Genomic DNA, 6,499 nt, shown 5'->3' with positions numbered 1-6,499 from the left:
CTGAGTATTTCTGATCCACTGGGATTTTCCAGAGTTTCCAGAGAATGATCCAAGAAAAAGAAACCACTTGTTACAACCAAGGTACGCAGAAGAGCATCTCAACAGCAGCAGAAGACCACACCGGCTGGGACTCATGCTGACGAAGAACAAGAAACTGAGGCTATAATTCACAGACTCACCAAGACTGGAGAATATTTTGCACCTTAATCTCATAGCTTGCATATATTGAACTTTTTCATTTTTAACTTAATAATGTGTATGTATTAGTATTTATTACAGGTCTAGCTTGTTTGTGGATCTATCTATAGAAGATTGGGGATTGGGGGACATTTTCTTGGCACACTTTAGACCAACATCATTTAAACCCCACAGCCTACCTGAGTATTGTCGTTGGCCATGACCATCCCTTTATGACCACAGAGTACGGTGGTGTCTGGCCAAACGTGCTCAGGACAAAGCACAAAATTTATTTTAAGGTCCTTTATTCCGAACAAATTGAGTTTTAAAAACTCTGAAAACCTTAGGGTGAAAAAAATCTCTATTTCAGTACATCAACAACTGTAGTGTCTTCCTGTTTAAATCAGAATACAAAATTCCCATTAAGTGGAAGAAGCGCACACACACCAGTTATACTTATTAGACAAAAGAAATACACACACAGTACTAACTTATATGTGTTGCTTATAGCCCACTCACAAATGCACAGCTGAAATGGTCCAAACAAATATCCAGGAAAACCAATGGACTCTTCTTTAGTCTGGTTCCGAAGAAACAAAGAACTTCCTGTTTCCTGTCCAGGTTTTTGTAGGGGTTTTTTGGGCCCCTTCAGCCACTCTCTACTACAACTAGAGAAGATGCTTAAACATGTCATTGCCCACTATTGGAAAGGAGAAACATCTCAAAATTTCTCAGGACTGTTTCCAGCAAAGTGTTGAAACAGACCTAAACCCCCTGTGAATGCCAAAGGAGACCCAACCTGGTACAAGCAAGGTGTAGCTAATAAAGTGTCCAGTGAGTCTAGCTAACTAAAATTATAATTATTAATATTACTTTTAAATTAGTCATTAAACAGAATGAAAAGCTGGTAAAGTGGTTAAATAGTCAAAAGTTTTAGCTTAAAAGAATTCGCACGAACAGAGCCGAACATAAGAGGTGTTGACGAAGGGGTCAGAGTCCCCGTGACAGGGTGTGGGGGTACATGAGATGTAAAAACATTGGAAACCACTGTCCTCATTCATTTGGAAAAAAATAGGGACACCAAAAGTCGATGCCGGCGACAGCTTGTTCCCTCTCCTTCCTGTTTCTTCTTTCCCCCAGATGACATGTGTAAGATAAGATAAGATAAGATAAGATAAGATAACCTTTATTAGTCCCACACGTGGGAAATTTGTTTTGTCACAGCAGGAAGTGGACAGTGCAAAAGTTATGAGGCAAAAATTAGAATACAATAAGAATAAATACAGTACACAACTGTACAGAATAGAATAAAATAAAATACTATATACAGTAGAATAAAATAAAATAAATATACAATAAGATAAAAATAGCTTGCGCTCGTGACACTTTGTGTGTTTAAAAAGAGAAAGTCAAACAAACAGTATCTGCACTGATGCTGAAGGAGATTTAACTGTTAATATTATCATTAGAGTTATTCTCAGGTAATCTGAGACCAACTTGCCTTTTCTCCTGGTTCTTTTTTCCATTTTTAGCTGCTCTCGACTTTCATACTGTTCCTATTTCTTCAGTTGTCTTGCTGCAAAGCTCTTAAAGTTAAATCCTATCACCGTTTGCACATTCCTGTGTACTGGACAGCAGAGATACAGATGTTTTGTTGCTGATGTTGAGCTGCATGTTCAGTTTAAGTGCAGACACACAAACTGTAATCTGGTTTGAACACAGTGTACTCTCATAAAGGGCAGGCGATGCTAATCATATCTGTGTGTGAGCAGTGAGTGATGCCCTATTCACCTTCTCCCAACTCTGTGTATCTGTGGTGGGTTCATGTTGGGGTGAAACACACACACACACACACACACACACACACACACACACACACACACACACACACAGACTCAGAGAAGTTGAAGCAGAGTGAGGTTGACAGCTTTGAAGCCTCGCTTGTGTACCAACAGCGTCCTGGAGCACCAGTGACCTTGAGACCTTTCTGTAGCATTTTTAGACGCTGTCATCACTGTGGCCAGGGGAAAGACCACATTTCCCATCAGACCTAGAGATTCATTTCTCATCAGTACTGTCTTAAAAAGATAGGTCTGAAATATGAACTCAGTGTATACATGCCTTAATGCTGCAGTGTCTTTCAGAGCCAGCAGGGGGCGACGTGTCAAAAACAAGTCTGATTATATAGAAGTCTAAGAGAAAATCACCTTACTTCGTACTTGATCTATGCCCTTAGCACATTTTCATGATATGTTTATGGTCCTAATTGCTAATTTCCCATTTTATTTATTACAACATGATGTTAATTTTGTAAATTAAGATCCCCATGAGAGTTCAAAGGGAGGCTACAGCAGGATATCACTCCAGTCAACACAGGTTTGGGTCAGATGCCATTTACAGTTGTGGTCAGATTTCTTTGAACTGTTCTTTTTCCAGGGTGAAATATTGTACAGCATACATGTTTAATGACTTTTTAAAAAAACAATATTAATCCATACAGGGTCAAAACCATACATACAGGTTTAAATAAATACATACACACACTCAAATCCCTTTAGGGGTGGCCTCGTCTCACCCTATTCCCAACATCCTCTGTCACACCAACCCTCTGCATGTCCTCCTTCACTACATCCATGAATCATGTCTAAGGTCTTCTTCTTGTCCTTCAGCCTCACACATTTGTCCAACGTCCTCCAGGGTTGGCTCTGCCTTTGTCTTCAGCCAACAGTTTTCACAGGCATTCACAGTCATTATTAACTGACCGGCATAGAAATCTCAATCTTGATCATCTGAACATCTGATTTAGTGAAGATTTTATATTGGATGCCCCTCTTGAAATGACCCTTCCCATTTATCTGTGCTTGGGCCCAAAACTAGGAGTCCACTGGTTTGTGGCCCCACTGTGGCTGGGTTATCGAAAAATCTCATCTAATGAACTCAAACTTCTACAAAACACTCAAAATTGAGTCAAAAACTTGAAATTTTGAGTTATTAAGTTGAAAACCCTATCCTGAAATCTTGACTTATAGCAACAACGCTTCCATAATCAGCTGACGGTTTGTCAGTTTTTGAAATCTTTGCTGATATAGAGTGATACTAACTTGCAATTAAAAAGTTTCTACCAAGCATGCATGATCTTTGGTTTCTCAATTTTCTCGAAACACGGATGGTTTCAAACAACACTTGGTGAAAAGCAGTTAGTGATTGATGCCACAGTTTAAAGTCCTTTAGCTTTGGGCTTTGGTTTTGGTTTTAAAACATGTTTTTTGGTTACAACAAGATGATACAATGGCTGCTGTCCCCATCCAAGCAAGTAAAGGAGGAACCAAAGCCAAACATGACTTATAGCAGCACCCAGAACCAGAAGGTCCCTCATGAATCTGGTTCTGCTGGAGGTTTCTTCCCATTAAAAAGGAGTTTTTCCTTCCCACTGTCACCAATTGCTTGCAGGTGGTGGTGATGGTGGTGTCCATCATAAATAACTCTTTTGATTCTAAAATCTAATACGTGCATATACACTAACTATAAAAAAGTAACCTCATTATATTCATATGAACATCTTCATACAATGCTCTATAACTGCATATGTTGCAGTTACATGCTGCAACCAGAGACCAGGCAGAAATAAAGGTAGTGTCACATACAGACTTTAGTTCACTACATCATCCACCATCCATCACAGTCCGCCCAAAACATTTTCAATGTTTCTTTTTGTAAGTCGCAACAACAACAACAACAACAACAAAAACATTCCTTTACTTCTACTACTTAGTCGCAAACAACCTGCCTCACCTACTAAATAGCACCACCTTGTGGCAGAAGCTGTGCAGTCCACGTCCAAATGCCCTACAGCCTAGAGGCCACTTTTAATTACAAGGAAACTGAGACACCTTAAATCATTAACCGATCATTGACTATTTGCATGTGATCAAATTAATTAGACACTCAATGAATGGTGGGGCCTTTTATATCTAACAATATTTAAAATAACAATTTTAAAACATTCAACACGTATAGAGTTGTTGTCCTCTTACATGCAGCTATGCAACTATATTGCTTATTATAATTATCATTTTATATAATTATCCACATTTAATGTACAGTACAATCATATATATATATTTGACACCCAGCCAAATCCATATACTGCTTTATGTTTTAATAAAGCATTATCCTGCAACTTCACTCCATATTTAGCATTAACCTCTGTACATTTATTATACTGGATGAGTAAATGTAGCCGGGAAACAAAGCTCCTCTGTGCAGGAGTTATGCATTATGGCATTATGACGTACCTGCTATGCTTTCTTTAATTACAAAATTATTTGTTCCATAGTAAGCACCTGATAATCTGATCCGACCCTTTAAAGTGGCTCCAATGTTAAGGTTATTGATCGCTTGCTTTAAGAAAATAGAGTGCCCCTGAATAACGTAGATGAAAGCCTGCAAAAGGAGCAACACAAAAAAAAAATCAGTGAAATAGAAGAAGAAAAAAACCTTGGACGCATGAGCACAATCAGACAGAGCGAGTCAACAAACCTGCTTCCTCTCAGCGGCTGCTGGAAAGCTCGAGGCGCAGAGTGGTTTATTAAAACTGAGCCGAGACCTCCAAGGACATTTACGGAGCAGCTTCGCCGTTTTTTTCTTTTTGCTGAATTGATCAACTGACCTCAAAGTTTCTTTTCCTCTGATTCAGATTCTCCTCAAACCACCTGTCAGTGCCTTAAAAGTAAGAAAAGAGCAAATGAGATTCATTGTTAGTAAATCACACGCTGCTTTAGCATTTCTTCCCTGAGCCGCGCAGGTGGATGGGGACATTTTTTTAAATTAAAACTCCAAACTCTGGAGGGATCAGGTTTGGGGGAATTCTTCAGCAGATGTTTTAATGAAACCCCGATTTAACCTTTCGACCTGGCGTCACCCTCTCCCTCCTGAGCTGGTTCGCACATGTTAAACTCTGTGACAGACTGCCGCTGCGAAAGCTCGTGCCAAAGAGCAGCGGATTGGCTCGCGGTGATGTAATATACCTGATGAATGCATCCGACTCCTCCTCCTCTTCCTTCTCCTCGTCCAGGCAGAGGGCCAAGCAGCATGAGCTCATTCGTCCTTGGGAGAAAAAAAAAAGTTGGAGGGGGACATCTTTCATTCCTAAGTAGCCTTTTGACAAATGAAATGGGACTCAGACCTTTTCTTTTTCTTTTTTTTAAATAACACTTGAGAGAATAAAAGCACCGCACTGTTAAAGCACATTTACGTCTTCATTTTCTTTGGTTTTTTTGGTTTAGTAAGGCTGATTTCTAAAGCAGCAGAAGGAAATATCTGTGTCTCATTGGCAAAATGATGCATAAAAAGATGCCTCCTATATGCACCTGTTCCTCTGTAAATCATCTCAATCAGCACCTCAGATTAGTGATACAATATTGAGGCACGTAATCTGCCTGATTTCATTAAAGTCACATTTAAATCAATCTGCCCTGTGAATAAGAGCAACCATCACCTCGTATCAGCCTTTTCAAATGCTGCTGGATGCTCAGTATGAACCCAGCTAATCATTTATCTTATTTAACACTTTAACAGTCTTTTTGTCTGTGTGTGTGTGTGTGTGTGTGTGTGTGTGTGTGTGTGTGTGTGTGTGTGTGTGTGTGTGTGTGTGTGAGAGAGAAAGAGAGAATTTATAATGAGACTCTACCCAAAACATTTCAGCCAAGAAATTTCCAACACAAATCTAAAGCTATAATTTCTCCTAACACACCACCGCTGATGAATTCTTCCAGTTATCCCATGTGGATCCTGAGCTGTGTGTGAGACCCCTTACTTTGTCAAGCACTGCCCTCTGGTGGCTGAACACTTCAAATGCACCAAATCACAGCAGCACCGCTGACTCTTGTGCATCCAATGTAATAAACAGCATCAACACAAAGCGCAAAATCAACGGAGCACACTGACAGTGCAGGGAAATGCTGGCACCTGGTGGCTAAATTAGATATTACTGGGAGACGAAGCTGAAGGTGCTTCGTATGCAGTGCTGGGAGATCTAGACACGGGTAGATTTCTCACCAGAGTAGATATGGTGTTGTTTAAGTTATTCTACAATAAGGAAGCTGAAGTTTGTGGATTTTAATAATGTGTTATTAAAAACAGTATCTAGCAGGTGGAAGAAGAAGCGTTCAAGATGAAAGAGGAAGACCACAGAGAAGCCTGATGGATGTAGTGAAGGAGGACAAACAGAGGGTGGCAGAAGATCTGCTAGGACGACCTCTAAAGGGAGACACTGAAAGAAGAAGAAGAGCTTATAAAGTATGAATTACATATGACAGCATGA

The 6,499-nt window shown here is 39.8% G+C and overlaps 1 long non-coding RNA gene across 1 annotated transcript; it reads right to left on the bottom strand.

Moving 5' to 3' along the window:
• Positions 1-3,791: 3,791 nt before the first annotated feature.
• On the bottom strand, positions 3,792-5,616 carry LOC146681065 (uncharacterized). Its single transcript, XR_014918060.1, has 3 exons — positions 5,205-5,616; positions 4,717-4,899; positions 3,792-4,620 (listed from the first exon to the last, which is right to left on the bottom strand). It is a non-coding gene; the product is annotated as an uncharacterized LOC146681065 (long non-coding RNA).
• Positions 5,617-6,499: the final 883 nt, after the last annotated feature.

This window comes from Copadichromis virginalis, linkage group LG23, assembly GCF_057382275.1.
Source record: "Copadichromis virginalis isolate Kocher_CV1m ecotype Utaka linkage group LG23, C_Virginalis_male_GT1.1, whole genome shotgun sequence".
Lineage (NCBI taxonomy): Eukaryota > Metazoa > Chordata > Actinopteri > Cichliformes > Cichlidae > Copadichromis > Copadichromis virginalis.
This window is presented reverse-complemented; position numbering and strand designations above follow the sequence as displayed.